At 47.8% G+C, this 18,455-nt stretch overlaps 1 protein-coding gene across 1 annotated transcript in view; it reads left to right on the forward strand.

Moving 5' to 3' along the window:
* LINGO1 (leucine rich repeat and Ig domain containing 1) overlaps window positions 1-18,455 on the forward strand; it is a 6,683,609-nt gene that overhangs the window by 5,187,576 nt on the left and 1,477,578 nt on the right. The window lies entirely within an intron of this gene.

Here is an 18,455-nt window from a genome sequence, read left to right on the forward strand (position 1 = left end):
ATCATATTGAGTATTTTCTATACTGCATTTCATTCATTCAACCTTGCATTTCCTTGAACCCTGTAAAGCATTCTCTACCACATTATACTTCTGTACCTATTTACCACTGTGCTACCTTATCCATTTCATGTCAACTCCTTATTGATTATAGAGAAGCGTGTTAGTGCCAGATTCTCCGTTGTTAATCTTTATCATATCAGATTAAGTGTGATATTCAATTATTAATTTATTATAAGGTGTGACATATATATATCTATTGTTTAAATTATCAAATAAACCTTTTAACTTGCAAAACAGAACTACTTCTTGGCTCAGTGGGGTCAGGGGGATTCCAAGAGAGGGGTGTTATATAGGGGTAGTCATCCAGAACGCATGAACTGGACATAAAGATATATCAATAAGGGTTTTCATTCAGTATTATAGACTAGGCGTTGACTTAGCTGTAGTGTTGAATTGAATCCTCTTACACGCTCATGCTCAGTCAGTGGACCCTGCGCACCAGGAAATAAACACAGCCTGAGCCTGGACGTGCGCATTTCTGCTTTGGCTAGCGCTTCCAGCCAGGCTGTGTTTATTTCTGGGTTTCCATTGTCAGCTCGGCTGCATGTAGGTTGTTGTGCACAAAAGGCTTTTAGGAACAATTGGGCATGGTCTGGCCAGTGGTTTAAGTCTTCGGTTCGCCATCACCAGAGGTAGAGGTTTCATTTTGTTGTTGAATTGAAAATAGTGTTTCTGTAACAATATGCATTTTACTTAATACATGTGTACAGTTCTTTCCATTTCAGCAGAGCTGTCGTGATTTGGATATCTTTTGGTTTGGTAGCAAATGCTTGCTTAAGGCAACTTATTCTAAAGGCACTTCCATGGTGCCTCGAAGTATCAAAGACTGATGATACACTTTGATATCTCCTGTTCTGTGAAGTCACTTCTGTTGGTGCAATCCATATGCACATTTGGAGGTTTGCATGTATTTTGCCCCCTGGCGCCTGGGTGGTGCTCTGATAGATGTGTTTCCCTGCATCTGTAATGATTCTGCAATTTTCTTTTTTTTGTTATGTTTTAAGATGCCATCTGCCACTAATGATACCAAAAAAAGTAGTTTGGGCAGGTGTGGGCAGATTGGAGGCGCAAATGAGACCGTATGGAATTGTGTGCACTGTATTTGGGGGGAAAGTAGCAGGACATTTTTAGCAGCTTACCCCCCAATCTTGCAATGCTGGATATTCTCCTGACCACCACCATAGAATATGGTCTTGCCCCATCCATGTTCACTATGTTCACTCAAGCTTTCGGTTCGGGTTGCTTCCTGTAAGTGGTTTCAACTCAGCACTCCGCCTAAGTCAATGCCTAGTATGGATGTCCAATTGTAACCCTTATTTATATATTTTTATGTCAAAAGTTCTTTTATTTCTGGATGATGTACCCTTATATAATGCCCCTCTCTTTAAATCCCCCCAGACTCACTGAACCAAGAAATAGGTTTTTTTGCAAAGTTAAAAGATTTATTTGAAGAATTGAACAATATATATATATATATCACACTTTTATGAATATCAACAGTATCTAAATATCACACTTATGAATATTTCTACAATGATCAGCAATGGGTAGTATTACAATAATCAACAATCTCTTTAATCAATTAGGAGTAGGAATAGGAAGAACAATGTAGCAGAGAATAAAACTTTGTGTGGGTTCAATGAAATGCAATGATATGAAAATAATGCAACACAGAAATGAAACTTGATATGAATTCAAATTAGGACAATGTAATCACTCTTTACCACTGATAGTATTCATTCCCCCAATATGCAATATGAAGAGATGGAATGAGGGTACACAGGTTTTTGGAATAACAATCAACAATTGCAATTTCAATCCCGATTCCCCCCAGCAAGCTTAGAGAGAACAGGAATGATTTTAAACAGGTCAAAATGCTTTTAATTGGGATTTGAAATGAATGGGAAAAATGCTACAAATGACTTTAATTTGCTAAATAGGATTCAGAACTAGTGAGAGCTATTTTGAATAGGTTCAGGTAGACACTAGCAATGATGTTTGAGTGATTATCAGATTGAAAACGAAATTCAGAAGTTGAATGCAAGAAATAGCTATTTTTATATGGAGTGAAATTGAGCCAAGTGCAAATTCGCGGCAACTTTTCTGTGCACGAGAAATGCGATTATGGACAAACTGTAAGGAATAGGAGTGCGGTTATTACTGCATTTGAAAGCCGAGGATGTTAGCTTCAAAATGGCATTTGCATTTTGTTCTTAGCATGTATGGTTCAAAAGTTACAGAGGTTTTAGGAAAGGTAGATTTTTCTCAAAAGAGTCAAGATTTCAAAATGAAAGATGCACTTTGGAAGATTAGGAAGAAAGATTTCTTAACACTAGAGAGTCTATGGAGCCACAAGCTACACGACAGCACAGCCACCGATCCAGAGGCGCCTCAGGATGGTTTCTATCTGCACGAGACGCTTGCCTTTCTCCAGCAAATATATTATCGCCAAGATGATTATCACTACGATTAACACAGAATTATATGAATTAGAGAAGGATTCAGGAGGGACAAAAGAGATTCTACAATGCAATCTGGATATGTTGGAATGGGTTGGATAGGATTACTTTAAACTAAGAGATTTGATATGGACAGTTCTATGCTAAATACTCACAACTATGGGTTGGAATGGGCCTGTCAAATATCTGGTCAAAGGTTTGGCCGGAATTCGCTCGCCACCGGACAGGTCTCAGGCGCTTGGTTCTGCTCTCAGCAAGGCACTCTGGTCTGCACGGCCTCTTGGACTGGATCTGACGGGTTGGTTCTGGGTACAGCTCTGCTCTACTGATCTGGATCTCTGGGTTCTAGCAAGGGTTCTTAGCCAGAAACAGCAAAACAGCTCAGCCAGTCTGTTGGATTAGTTGGGTTAGAACATCCCACAAGCTCCCCTCTTGAGATTTGGCGTTGATCGACCATAAATGGGAATTCACAAGACTGGGATGTCAGTCTCATCTCTTCTGATTCCGTTAATGGCAAAGTTCATCATATTTTCCTCCATCAGGGGTGGATCGACCGGTTCTCCTCGTCCAGTCCTGATTTGAGTATTGAGCAACACTCTGGGGCTCTTGGATCTTTGCTCCCGGTCCCTGGGTAGGCCTCCTTGGTCTCTGTCTCCATGGTTTCCAATCATCTATGGTTTCCAGTCCTAGGATGAAAAAGCAAAAACATATTTGTAGACATTTCTCCTCCACTATTAATGTAGTGGGGCGGACACATACTTTTTGAAAATCAGGACACATTTTTATATTTTATTTTATAGACTATATATGGAATATTTTATAGTTGGAATTTCATGGAGCTGGAATGACCCCCTCTGGGGTTCCAGAAGACTCCTCCAGTTGCTGGAGAGTGTGCCTAGGATGGCAACACTTTAGTTGGTTAATATGGACCCACTTATCTTCCCCCTCTGCCAAGCTGCCTTTGGGGATGCAGATTTTGTTGGCGACTGGTGAGATTTTGTCTACAATTTCAAAGGACCCATCCAGGTAGGCAAAAATGTGTGCTGTTTGGACTGGTTCCTTTGGAAATTGTATAAGTAGACCCGGTCTTCTACATTGTATTCCTTTCTGGTAGTCTTTAAGTCATAGTGGGTCTTCATGCTGTCTGCAGATCTCTAGGTTTTGCTGAGCATAGAGCAAAAGAATGTTGAAGGTGTTTTCTTAGATTTTCAACATACTCATGAGTTGTGGAGGCATTGATCAATGTCTGCTTGTGGGTTCTGTAGAGCAGATGCTGGGGAAGCACCAACCTTCGTCCAGTCATCGGCTCAAATGGTGACATTTTAGTTGCAGACGAAGGGGTAGATCTGATGGCCATTAGGACAAGAGGTAATCGAATATCCCAAATTGTCCCAGAATCTGCGAAAAACTTTTTTAATATGCTCACAATTGTTTTTTGTATCCCTCCACTTCACCACTAGAAGCTGGCCAGTAAGCAATGTGTAGCTTCCTTTTGACCCCAAGTATCTCCCACAACTTTGTCATTACTTCGCTGGTGAAATGGCTACCTCTGTCTGATTCAATCCTTTGGGGTAGTCCAGAACGCGAAAAGATGTGGTTGATCATCAGGGCAGCTGCTGTTTTTGCTTTGCAGTTTGGGGCCGGGAGACATTCCACCCATTTGGTAAACAAGCATGTCACGGTCAACATGTACTTGCTTCCCCTAGAGGAGCGAATCACGGGTCCGATGAAATCGACTTGCATATCTGACCATGGCAGTGTCATCCCCCTCTTTTGGAGAGGCGCACGGTGTGTGAGGGATGTCGACTGGAATTGTGCACACACAAGACACCCCTTCAAGTATTGGTTGAGGTCCTGCCTCATGTGTGGCCAGTATGCAACCTCTCTTAAGATTTCAAGGGTTGTATGAAACCCCCTATGACCAGCTGTGGCCGCATCATGTGTGTGACTTAACATCAGTCTTCGGAATGAGGTAGGGACCACCCACTGAACATGGTCAGCTAGGGATCTCCTTACCAACAAACCGTCTTGGATTCGGAACATTTGTGGACATTTCATCAACACTCAGAAGTCCTCTTTCCCTATGGAATCGGTATCCGTCAGGGGAAAGTTCTCAGGGTCCTCAATGTGTTGATAAAACTTACCAATTATTGGATCCCCTTTCTGAGCCGTAATCAAATCAGCATCTGGGGTCTCCTTACTCCATTGTGCAGTTGAGAGTTCATTGTGAGCAGTTGTCTGGGACCTAGTGATAGCAGTGACCTGGATTTCCCCCAACAGGGACTCAATCTCTATTAGATCCCCTTGGATGGCCCCGGTTTTGGCCAGCTGATCAGCTAGGTCATTTCCTGTTTTGTCTGGTCCCTCTACTTTAGAATGACCCTTGATCTTTTTCCAGTAGATGGTCATCCCATTCGAGGTGACCAGATCATCATTATTTTGAATTAATTTCACATGTTTCAAGGGTTTGTTGTTAGCACATAACATGCCTCTGGTTTTCCAGTTAACCTGGTGCTCCACAAACCCGTTCCATACATAATCCGAATCTGTGATTATGACCAGTTCGTGGAGTTAATGTTGAACAGCAGTGAGGATGGCTTGATGCACAGCCATCAACTCAGCCACTTGATTACTTCGGGGACTGATCTTGTACCCAGCGGAGGGTTTTGGGGTCTCATTCACCCATGCATTCCCTACACCGGCCACAAGTTATTTTTCCCCTTTGTTGTCAACATGGTTTGAGCATCCATCCACATAGACAGTGGGCATTCCCTCACACTTGTCTTCTTCAAAGACTTTGTGTGGGGAATTGAGGTATGCCTCCATGTTGTCCTTGATTTTTAGACTCTCATCCTCCAGACAGTTTTCTCCGGCACAATCATGCAAGTCAGCCAGAACTTGCGCGAGGGGACTCTTCTTGTTTTGGCCATATCTGACCTCCACAGGAAAGCCTTTCATTGACAGAATCCAGGAAGTAATTCGGGAATTACTCACATTTCCGGCGTGGATTCTATCACTTTGGAGATATTGCAGAGGATGGTGTGGAGTCTCCACTATAATGTGTTTCCCCTGCATGAACGGGCGGTAATTCTTCAATGCCCACACCGTTGCCAGGAGTGCCTTCTCACAATCATTGAATTTTCCTCCACAGAGGATAACGTTTTACTCGCATTTGAGATTACTTTATTGACCTTGTCATGCTTTTGGTATAATACTGCAGTCAAGCATGTATTAGAGAACCCTGTCTCCAAGAAGAACTCCATTTTTCTGACAGGGTAAGCTAGGCAAGGCGCTTGTGATAGGCTTCTTTTGAGTTGTCTTACTGTCTCGGCTTGTTCTGGACCCCATTCCTACTTGACCCGCCCTTCAAAAGATGAATCAGGGGTCTTGAGATCTCTGCTTATCCCTCAATGAACTTTCTACTGTAATTAGTCAGTCCAAGGAGGCTCTTTAGTTCCCGCAGAGTTGTGGGGTCTTTCAATTTCTGGAGTGCTTCCACGTTCCTTTCCTGGGACAGAGACCCTGAGGAGTAATCTCATGCCCCAAGAAATTTACACGGGTTCTACACCACTGTTCCTTTTGAAAAGAAAGTTTTGCTACGGCCACCCTCAACTGTATCAGAACATAACGGATCTCCGCTATATGTTCCTCCACAGTTTAGCTTTTGATGACAACATCATCTACATAGGCCGGGTTACCCCTCTCACCCAGGTTGGGCATGTCCTTATGGAGAAAAATGTTGAACTCATTGCTGGAGTTGATGTATCCGAAAGGGAGTCCAGGTCCATGTGTACTGCTGCCCCCCCCAATGGTAAATGCCAGCTTGTATTGGTCCACCCTACTGACAGGTACAGTTGAGTATCCATTTGTCAGGTCTATTGCAGTGAATACCTGTGACCCCTGGATCTGGGCCAGCCCTTGGTCAATGTAGGGAAGAGGCCACCGGGAAGTATGGACCCGTTTGTTGAGCTCCCTAAGGGTGGCGCAGAGTCTCCACTGGCCGTTTGGCTTCAATATCCCCAGCACCGGATTATTGAAGGTGCTGTGGACTGGACAGATTATCCCAAGGGACTGAAGGTTCTTAATTATTTCAGTAAGGGACTCCATTGACGCGAGAGGCAAGCGATATTGCTTCACAAACACTGGAGTCATGCCAGGATCGGTGGGAATTGTTGATTGTTGTTGCGTGGATGTCGGTGCGACCACAGTCATATGAGTCCACCGCAAAGAGATCTTGAAAATCCAAGAATACGTGTCTCAACTTTTGCTTCTGCTCCAGAGTCTCGCAGGCATCAGCTAGGTTGACTCTCTCTTCAACCATCTGCCTGAAGCCTGGAAAGACTTCTGGTTTTGCTATCTCAGTGGCTTCCTCCAGCTGGGTGGAGAAGTCCCTGGTCGGAGTGCTGATTTGGACTGGTGGCTTCAGGTGGGAAAGCCAGCCCTCATGGGCCTGAAAAATCACCCCATCCCTCCTGAAGTCACAAGTCACATCTTCCTTACCATAAAGGCAGGAAGTGTACACCAGGAAGTTTCCCCCATGCCGGGTAAAGATCCTGTCTGGTGTTGTGTTGTCACCACTGTCACTGTCAAAACAGTCCTTGGGGATTGGTCCTAACAGTTTGTTTCCTAAATCTATGGAGAAATGTCGGTCATCAACCACCATTCCAAGAATGGTGCCTGCGGCTAGAGGGATACTCTTTAAGTCACTGTTATCCACCTCTATTGGAATGCTGTCATGTTCTATATTGACTAGTGGTGTTGGGTTTACCCCAAACCCTTGTTGTTGGAGAGAAGCATTTAGATGAATATAGGCATCAGGGTTTTTCAATTTCTGTCCTCTTTTAGCTTTCACATCCAGGGAGAATTCTCGGGTCCTTTCTAGGATGGTGACTTCCTCTCCAATCTGTATTTCAACTGCATAAGGCAGCAGTTGAGCTGACCTAAATGCTTTCTCAGGATCATCAAAGCCCATGGGAGTATCTGCTAATCGGGACCAAGCTTTGAAGTTTATTAGGCCCAAACTTATGGCAAAGCGATTGAGAATTTCACTGCCTAAGTAAAAGGCGGCAGTGACGTCTCGCACGACCCAACAATTATGGACTATATTCTTGTTGCCTATGGATATTTTGAGCATACACCTGCTTGGCAGGCGATGTGTGGAATTGGGTGTTTCCAGATCCATTTCCCATTTGTCTATGAGTCTAAATGTGGAAATGGCTGGATCTTTTGGGAGTTGGCGGAACATGGCTTCGCTGATGAAGCTCTTACCATTGTTCACACACACTCAGGCGAGAACAGAGTCCTTCCCTTCATTTTTTTTTAAAAAACTTTATTTATTCAGCTTGACAACACACGGAGAATCACAGTTAGTAAAAGCACACCGTGAAAACAGTTTACAATTAACAACACAGAGGCATCACTGTACAATGCATCACAACCAGACAGAACACAGGAGCATATATTAAGGGAAGAGTTGCAACCAGAGTGAGGGGGGTATACACCTCATAGAGGGTCACTGAGGGCAGTGGGGCGGAGAAGAGGCCTCTGAATCTGGGGCCAAGGCAGACATGTAATCACAAAATCTGCGCCATATGTCCCTTGGTCTTGAATGTGGGTGTTGTGTTGCCCCACAGGCTTCCTCAGTGTCATGTGCCCAGGTGACTGCCCGGAGCCACTGCGCATATGTGGGTGCATTGGGGCGAAGCCAGCACAATACTATACAGCGGACTGCCAACATCATACAAAGACCTGCCAATTTCCTAGAATCACGTTTCAAACCGGGGAGGTCATGAAAAAGGCAGCGCATTGGAGAGGGGTCTAAGGTGCACTCTAATATGTCTGATATACTGGAGCATATGTCCTGCCAATATTGTGTTAGGTGTGGGCAGTTTCAAATCATATGTATGTAATTAGCCTGGTCAGCGCCGCATCTGGGACAATTAGGAGAGGTCTCATGAAACATACGATGCAGTCTAGTCGGTGTGTAGTGATACCTATGTAGCATCTTGAATTGCAGTAGTTTGAACCTGGAGTTGCACGATACCTCTTGAGTTTGCGCGCACATACGGGTCCAGCGCATATCATCAATCTCAACTCCAAGATCTTCCTCCCATTTCACTCTAAGTTTAACAAATGAGGGGGCGGCCTTGGTCTGTAGTATATTATAGAGTCTGGATACTTTCCCTCTGAAGGAATCGGACGTACAGAGTTCAGCTATTAAAGGATCATCTGGTGGAACTGTAGGAAATTCAGAGAATTTAGCTTTTAGGACCTTCCAAAGTGAAGAGTATTGTAGCCATGCTGATGGTCTACGCTTGAGAGCTAGGGGGAGATCCGACCACTCCAGGAAATTGCCCCTCACAAAGACATCACGGAGAGATAACAAACCTGCCATCGTCCAGCGGGCAACAATGGATTGAGGAATGTAAGGGACATCGGGAAGGAAATTCCAAAGAGGGAGGTCACCATGGAACGGATTAGGGGTTGCAACCGCAGTCCACATTTTGGTAAGAGCAAGTGACGTGCTTAGCACCAGGTCTGAGGAATCGGGGTCTGGCGGGGCTGGCTTGAGAATGAGGGACCCAATTGTCCGCTCTCTAACCTTCAGTTTCTCAAGACGGACATGAGGAGGGGGATTCACTGTGCTGAACCAGTAGGAGGCAAATTGGGACTGAGCAACTACCCAGTATCTGAGAAAGTCAGGGGCACCGAACCCGCCCAGTTCCTTAGGAGCGGTGAGCGTGTTCAGTTTGAGTCGGACCGCTCCAGAGTGCCAAAGAAAGGTGTTAGTAATGCTGCACAGCGTCTTAAAGAATCCATCGCCCGGCCATAGTGGAATGTTTGTGAAGCGGTATAGGAGTTGGGGCAGCACGACCATTTTTAGTATTCCTATTCTACCAGCTAGGGAAATAGGGAGTCGGGCCCAGCTTGCGGTTTTGGTGGTCAAAACAGCTAGGTAATTCTGATAGTTATCAGCGCGCAGTTTCTCAGCATGACGGGAGACCGATACTCCCAGGTAGGTGAAGGTGGATTGGGACCAAGTGAGGCCCAACAGGTCAGAGGGTGGTTGTGTGTTGTCTGTGAGTGGGAATATGGACGATTTAGAGCAGTTAACTTTAAGACCAGATATATGCCCAAAACGGGTAACGTCATTGAGAATTGGAGCGAGGTTTGTTTCGGGGGAGCGGATGTAGAGCAAGGCATCGTCCGCATACAGGGAGACAATGTCTGCCTGTCCCGCTGAACGTAGGCCTCTATGAGAGTGTGATTGGCGCATCATGTCTGCAAAGGGTTCAATTGCTATTGCAAAGATCAACGGGGAGAAAGGACACCCCTGTCGCGTCCCTCTGGCTATCTGAAAGAGGGCAGAGCATCTATCTTCAGTACGGACTCTTGCCACTGGGTTGGTGTATAGTAGTCTGACCCAGGTCCGAAAATTGGGGCCAAATTTACATTCTTCCATGACTCGCCACAGATACTCCCAGGATACTGAGTCGAATGCCTTCTGCATGTCCAGTGTGACTGCCACCGCTTGTGTTTGGGGATTAATTCTGCTGATCACGTTGAAAAGTCATCTAAGGTTTAGGGATGTGGACCTACCCGGCACAAATCCTGCCTGATCAGGGTGTATGATATCAGGCATAAATACAGCTAGGCGGTTTGCCAGTAGTTTAGCAAATATTTTTACATCACAGTTTATTAACGAAAGGGGGCGGTATGAGCCACACTGGGTAGGAGGTTTACCAGGTTTAAGAAGGACTGTTATCATGGCCTCGCGGAGTGAAGGGGGAAGTGTGCCCGTTTCGCAAGCCTCCTCCCATAGAGCTAGCAGCTGCGGGACCAGGACAGATTTATAACGCTTATAGAAGTCCATAGGAAGACCCTCCGGACCGGGGGCCTTCCCTGCAGCAAGTGATTCAATGGCCTCAGTCAGTTTCTCTGGTGTGAAGGGTCTGTCTAGGGAAGCAGTGGCGTCAAAGGATAGGGCTGTGAGAGGGAGTTCCTCAAGGTAGCAGTCGATTTCTGAAACATGGGGCCCATCAACCTTTGAATAAAGGGAAGTATAGAATGTGAAGAATTCTGTGTTGATGTCCTGGGGCGAAGTGGCTAGTGTACCGTCAGATCTCTCTATCGCTGGGATGTTGGGCGCTCCAAACTCGTGGCGAATTAACCTGGCCAGCACCCAGCCTGGCCGCTCACCCTCCCCGTAGCGCCTAACTGCCTGAGGATTATCGAGGAATTTAACTTCGCGCTCAGCAAGACTATGGAATCTATCTAGTTCACGACCCAATGATACCAGTACGTCAGGGGAGTGATCGTGTGCGTATTGGGTCTCCAAGCTAGCAAGGGTCGACTCGCTATCAGCGATATCCTCCCGGATGCTTTTTAGGATGCCACTCCCTTTGGATAGGGCGATACCCCTGATATAGACCTTGAATGATTCCCAGAGGGTGGCTCGAAGGGGGACTGAATCTGTGTTGACTTAGAAAAACTCCTCGATGGATGACTCAAGCTCGGAGGCAAAGGTATGGTCAAAGAGGGCATGGGGTCTCATTCTCCACTGCCTTGATCTTTCGAGGTCATGTCCCCAGTTCAGGGAGATGACCACCGGGGAATGATCCGACAATGTTCTGGGAAGGATTGCCAGATGGGTCCGGCATCTAATCAGTATATCCGATAACAGCCATCTATCTATCCTAGAATGAGAGTCGTGGACCGAGGAGTAGTAGGTATACATGCGGGAGTCAGGATACACTAGTCGCCAGGCGTCCACCACCGCCAGCCGGGGGAGGGTTGTAAGGATTGTGTAGGCTGCCTTTGAAAGCTGGCGAGGTCTGGAGCCCGATCTATCTACGGTGACATCCAGAATCGTGTTGAAGTCCCCGCCCCATATAATCGGGATCTGAGGGTAACTCTCAAGAAGCAATGCTAGGTGAAGAAAGAATTCAGGGTTGTCGATATTAGGACCGTATATATTAAGGATAGCTACATTTTGATTCTGCAATGTACCAATAATGAGTATATATCTTCCGAGGGGGTCAATATGTGATTGGGAACAGCTGAACTTCAGGTTTCTGTGAATTAAAATGAGGGTACCTCTGCTCTGGGTGGAATAAGTTGTGTAATACCTCTGGGATCCCTACTGCTTGGCAAACCTCTCGCACTGTTTAGCACAGGCGTGTGTTTCTTGTAAACAAAGGATTTGTGTACCATGGCGTTCAGGGTAGAGTTGTATTTGCCTCATCTTTTTGTAGTTGCCCAGTCCCCTAATATTCCAGCTCATAAAGGTTATGTTACTATCCGTCATTAGTATGGAGGGTATGCTTGGGTTTTGTTCTGCGTATGAGGATTGGTCCAGCCCGATGCGGCCAGGACCACCGTTCTGCTTCATCTATACCTCTGTGTTGCAGTAGTGTACCATGTGTGATTTCTCTGGTGGCCGTCAAGACTTTTTTAACATAACTCCCATAACTCCCCTTCCCCCCGGTTCCCACCCACATCCCTCCCCAAACCCGAGGAATGAATCCCAGCCCCCCCACAACAATAACAAACTTCTCGGCATCAGCGCCTGGGGGGCTGTTAGCTGACCGAGCAGTGGCGCAACGGACTGGTAAGCAAAGTGTGCGTACAGCTGGAGTCTCTAGTGCATACAGTTTCGAGACCATACGTGAAGCGACCATGGTGTTACCAACAAAAAAGGGGCGCTACTATAACATGTTAATACATTACCATAATCGCTAGACATGACAGTCTATAATCATGAGCCTTCTCGGCCCTGGAACCTCGTCGGGAGGCCCGCGTTCATTTAGCGTTTAAAGCACCGCTAGGGCATCAATAACTGGCAAGCATAGTGTGATGAAGCCACTCCGAGGGGTCATGGTTGAGAGGATCAATACAACAATAATAACAGGTAACTATTCAATGCATTTATGCATAGCATCGAGCCATCATGAATAAGGCTAAATACGGACTATTGCCAACCCAACCCAACTCAACAGGCAACAATCAAGGCTGGACTGGAGATGACAAGGGGTTAGCCAGGGAAGTGCTCATCCACGAATTTAGAGGCTTCCTCTGGGATCGTGAAAAAAAAGTTTTTGTTGGAGTGTTCGATGCGCAATTTTGCAGGGAACAGCATGGAGTACTTGACTCCTAGGTCTCGGAGTCTTCTCTTCACAGCCACAAATGTTTGGCGTTCCCGTTGCACCGCCACCGAGTAATCTGGGTAGAGGTGGATTCTGGCCGCTCCAAGTGTAAGATCACTTTTGATCCAGGCTGCCCGTAGGTGGGCATCACGGTCCCGGAAGTTCAAGATCCTGGCTATAATGGGCCGAGGGGGGGCGCCTGGTCTAGGTTTCGCGGTCAATGCTCGATGTGCTCTCTCGATGGCGAACTGCGGGGACAGTTTAGGAGAGTCCAGGAGTGTCATGAGAATCCGTTCCAAGTAATCTTCCATCGGTTCTGTAATATTGTCCTCCGGTATGCCAACTATACGCAGATTATTACGTCTCGAGCGAGATTGGAGGTCATCATTTTTCTTCTCGACTGCCGACACACGGTTGGTGAGCATGGAGACCTCAGCCCGCAGAGAGCCCAGCAGATCCTCGGCAGCCCCCAGTCGAGTTTCAACTTCCGCCACCCGCCCATCTGTCTTTTCGATATGGGCTTTTATGGATGAAATGGACCCATTCATATCGTCTAGTTTGGTATGCAGCGTAGTGAAGCCATCACGGATGTACTCCAGCATCTTCTGTGAGTCGTCTGAGGTCGATTGGGCCGAGATGGAAAGGGGCTCTTCAGTATCATCGGGGGGCGGCTTGGATGGCGTTTTAGCAATCATGTTTAACAAACTTTGCTTTTTCCCTGTACAGGCTCCCTTAGTCATGATTTAAGCAGGACAAGGACCTGGGGTCCTGGAAGAAAGTGGGTAAGCAAAGTAGCGTAGTGACCGGTAGCAGCGGTGGGACCGGAGTGTACGGGACGGTGGGTATGTGGCCAGTGGCTCAGTGTCCCGTTTGCGATGTGAATTACTCTCCGAAGTATATTTTAGCTCAGTATGCACATGTTGTAGTAGGTTTAGTTCACAGCCGAGAAGCACAGATGGGGTACGGCTACCGGTGCCGCCGTGCCTCCGGGCCAATACTACACAAGGCCGGCCTTAAAAGATTCAGGGCCTGGTTCTTCTCAACTCCAGAGCTCACAGGGAAATATGAATTGCGGCGCCAACCCAGGTTCACAGGGCGGATCTGGGAGGGGGGGGGGGAGAATTCTCAGCTCGGTGGAGTTAGTCTCTAATAGGGGTGCAGCGCTACCGCCAGGGCCTGAGCAATCCAAAACAGGGTGGCGCCACAGAGTCCAGAGCTCGCGGGATCCCCCGGACACAGGCCCCCCCGGGCGACGCAGATGATGGGCCCAGCGATCCCCCGCAGTTTCCCTCAGCGGTGTCCAGAGTACGGCGCGGCCGTGGGAGCCCACTGTCAGTCACCAGGCCCCTTACCTTACCAAAAGAGTGTGCAGGGAACGCTCCAGGGAGGGGGGACGCGGGCAGATGAACAGGTCAGCCGCGTGATGTTGTGCAGTCCAGGGTGAAGGGAGCCAAGAGCCCAGGCACCAGTCGCCAACACGCATCGGCGCAGGGCAATCCAAGTCCACTCGCTGGTCTGGTAGATTGGTTGCAGGGGCACTCTGCGCGCCTCCAGGTCTTCAGCGCCCCTCGCCCACAGAGGCCGCACACGCCGGGGCGCCGAGTAACAGCACGAATCAGCAACCCTCAGAGCTTCGCCTCGGGGAGAGCCAGGCGTCCGCGGCGCCGCGCTTCCCGCAGTAATAGCAGGGCCCACAGAGGGTCTCCGGGTCTCAGATTTAGGATATCGGTGGACTGTCAGCTAACCCCGTGGCCATAGCAGTGATAGTTGTCAGAGCTGTATTTTAGCGGTTAAATCTGCAAAGATGTGCCCTCGTCGTCCGGAGCTTCACACTCAGGCGGCCATCTTGTTTCGGCGCAACAGCGCCCCCCGTCCTTCCCTTCATTTAAATGAATTGGGATGAACAACTGCTCTCCAATTTGTTGAATATCAGCCTGGCTCTGAGCTGATTTTTCATCTTTCTGGACTATAGGAGTGGGAATATCTGATTGTGGATTGGTAAAGAATTTCAGTGTTTTTCCTTCCAGTGTGGAATGCCACCTTAGACTGGAAGGAAGGTTGATTTTCAGAAATAGAGAGGACCCCCATCACCAGCTTGTTGTCCTACTGCTATTACTGTCACGTCTGGGATTTGGTTGTTCTGGAAGTGAAATTCTACTTGGTCAGATTTTGTTCAACCATGTGGCGTGTGCCGTTTAAACTAACATGGTTGACACTCTGTTTTAACTTTATTGGTCGGCTAGTCTGGGTCCAGAGGACCTTGTTTACACAGTCTATTAGGGCTGCCAACCTTTGCAGGAGATTTTTCCCCAGTAAACAAGGGGTGCCCTCTGGAGTTACAACTATAACTGGGTGCTTCACCTTGTGTTGCCCAATTTTAATGTCCAAATCCGCAGTCCCCTCGACAGGAATTTCCTTCCCGTTAAAGTTCTGAAGTTATCCGGGAAGAGGGGTGAGAGGAATTTGGTATTTCTCCCCCCTTCCTGAATTTAGTTTATCAAAGGCCTTTTGGACATAAGGGTACCTTGCGATCCAGTCCACCAGTGTCAAAATTGTACCCTGCCCCTGTATTTGTACCGGGGCATAGTATCTTCCCTCCTTCTCCGCAAGGGGGCACAGATAATGTACATTTTTGGACAACTGGTGGGTTAGTTTTTTAGATTTGAACTCTGATAGAGAAGTGATTTGGGCAGAATTATGTGGGGAGTCTAGGGAATCTGCAAAGAAAAGGTGGGAGAAGTTTTGAGTTACCCTGGTTCCGGTGCTGTGCCGCCCCCCCCCCTTATTGGAGGCAGTCACCAGGATGGGTTTGAACCAGAGGATTTTTATGCTGTTGGTTTTGGAGTTGGATGATGGGCGGCGCTAGCTCAGTCCCCACATCTACCCAGTCTGGATTTGAATCCTTTGGGACTCATTTTTCTTTGGGAGGAGTTGCCCCATTTTTGAAGGAGAAGATCCTTTTCCCAGGATCCTCTGAGGATTCCTCTCTTTCAAATTGGAAGACTTGCACCTCCTCCTCAAAATGGGTCTTTTTGGGTTCTTTGTTTCTCCTACCCCCTCTCTGCTCCTTGGGTGGCAGACTTTCAGGGGCAGGAGATTTCGATTCCAGTTCCTTGGTTTCCAGGGGCTTTCTACAAATGGGGAAGGAAGCTTCCTCCAAGGCTTTACACCCCCCATCCCCTTGTGCCTCCTCCCTGGGAACCGGTGGGTTGGCGGGGTGCTGCCCCTGTCATTGTTCTGGAGCAGCAGGTCCAGAGTTTGGGGCATTCTGCGCCGGCATGCTCATCTGAGGGTTCTGTTGAGCTCTCAGCATGCGACCCAGATCCTGTGCCATGTTTTGGACCTGGCGCTCTAGCTGTGAAACTCGCTCAGGCTGATACAGGGTTCTCATTTCCCCCCTGGGCTGATCCCGGGAAGGGTAGCTATCCCTTCTCTGGTAATACCCCGGGTTGGGAAGATTTGGGTACCCCTCCATCCTTGGACTCCCCTCTACCGGATTAGGTTGTCTGGGCTCAGGAAATTGGGGAAAGAAGGATGGATGATTTTGGGGTTGGAGGTTTTGTGGGTACCTGGAGAAAAAGTTCTGCCCAGGATTTGGGGAATTTCGGCCCTCCTGGGGGAAGTGAGGAGGGAAGTTCCCTGGGTTAGCTGCTTGGTTGGACCCCCTTCCCCCTTGGGCTGGAGGAGTCCACACATAACCCAGGATCGGTCTGTTCCTCTTGTAGCGGGGACTTATGTAATCAGGGGAGTGAGGGATCCCATTTGTGGGACTACCTCCTTGGCTCCCTGTCTGTGACTGGTCCGAGGGCCTTCTGGGCTTGGGATTATTCTGCTGTGCATGCGGGTTTTTAGGCCCCCCCATCTCCAAATCTAAAATTGGGGCAACCTTTACCTCTGCCACCTTAGCAGGAGGGGTGTTGGTTGGTTTGGGGCTTTTTTGAGCATTCTTGTTTTCTATGGGCTTTTGCACCTCATAGATTCGAGTGGCCTGTTCAATGACCCAGTCTAGTGATCTTTTCTCATGAAAATCTCTCACTAGCTGGGTCATGATGTACTTTGGTAGAGTGTGGAAATAATTATTAACAAATTCTTTGCTGTCCGTGCGCACCCTTCTGGAAGTCTGCGCAAAGGCACACTTTAATTCCTGCACAAATTCTTGTGGGGCCTGATACTCCCAACATTGTAAGTTGTAGGCTGCCTTGCGAACCTCTTGGGGATTTCTGTGTACAGAAAAATGCTTCAAGATGGCCGCCCTATATGTGGACCATCTAGAATGATTTTGGTCCTCCAGCCCCGCAAAGAAACTGGAGTATTCCGATGAGAAGGTCCATTTCACATACTGAATGCTGCTACTGCTGTCTTTCAAATGGAAAGTTTCCATCATCTGCTCAAAGAGCTCTAAGTGCTCCCAAATAGAATACTTAGCATTCTTATGATAAGGTGTGATGACGCTCCTTATCGCCTTGATCTGTTTTAAGGGGTCCTTAAGCAAGGCCCTTTTTGCCTTATTGGCCTTCTTGGCTCGGGTAATCCTGGTCCAATCCTCCTCTGACTGCAAGGCACTGCTCCCAGAGGTGCCCGTCTGGTCTTCTAGGTTCTCCCGGATTCTGCGAGCCTGTGAATGGCTGGCAGAATGTGGGGACCTAGTCTCCTGTGTCCTGGGGCTCTCAGAGGAGTCTTCTGATTCCTCCTTGCTCCCAGGATTTGATGGATACCCCCCCCCAATGTCCTAGCTGGGCAGAGGTTTTCAATATGCCCTTAGTGGGCCTACTCTCCTTGAGTTCCCCACTAAATTTCACAGTGCTTGGGTACCCATACCCAGATGCCCGCCCCCATCCATTCCTGGGAGGTGCTGGTCTATGAGCCCCATACTTCTGACTGGATAGTAATCTGCCATCCCCATGACCCTGGGGTAAGGTGCCCCATTGGACATGGGGGTGGCAGAGTCCAGGGACTGGGAAAGATGAAGGCCTCTGGTACCAGGGTTCCTGAGGTTATGCTCAGGTGTTTCCCTTTCCCAGCGAACCTCATCTCTTTTAGCCCCTGCTCCCTGTTTCCATGCAAGAACCTGAGCTTTCTCTTCCTTAAACAAGGCCTTACTATTCTCTATTAGTCTCTCTTGCATGGCTACCTGTCTGTGGAGCCTATCATTGTCCTCACAGAGAGCCTCATTTTATCTCTGTTCTTCCTGGTTTGTCTTTGAGTACTGGGTCATTCTTTGCAGCAGGAGGGTGACCTCCTGAGTCCTGTCCATACTGGCCTACTCATTCCTTGCCAGAGCATCTTCCACCCTCCTGGTGTGCTCTAACAATCAATCATGCTCCTTTTGGAGGTCACCCAGTCCCTGGAGGGCCAGGTGATTTTCTTCCAGTTTCCCTTTTATGTGACAGACTTCCTGGCCTAAGGTGTCCCTTTCCTGAGCAAGAGCCTACCTCTGTGCCGCCAGGTCATCTCTCTGTCTTTGAAGTGCGCCAGCTTTTTGGCGCTCTTCCTGAAATTCTGCCTGGGTGTCCAGATCTTTCAGAATTAATTTGTTGCTCTCTGCCTTCTCTCTATCTAGGTGGCTTTGCAGGGTGACTACCTGCTCGGCGCATGACCTGTTGAAATCCAGTTCCTGCTCCAGAATTTTCTGGCTCTGCAGTAGAGTCCACACTTTCTTGGTACTCCTTCTGCAAGGACAGAATTCTGGTATCCTGTTCTGCCTTTTCCTGTTGCAGGATACCCATATCCTCTTTTATTTTAACTATATACTGCCTGCTTTCATTTTCTGACTCCTGGCTCCTCTGCAGCC

The sequence above is a fragment of the Ambystoma mexicanum genome, chromosome 11, assembly GCF_040938575.1.
Source record: "Ambystoma mexicanum isolate Mex_15411 chromosome 11, UKY_AmexF1_1, whole genome shotgun sequence".
NCBI lineage: Eukaryota > Metazoa > Chordata > Amphibia > Caudata > Ambystomatidae > Ambystoma > Ambystoma mexicanum.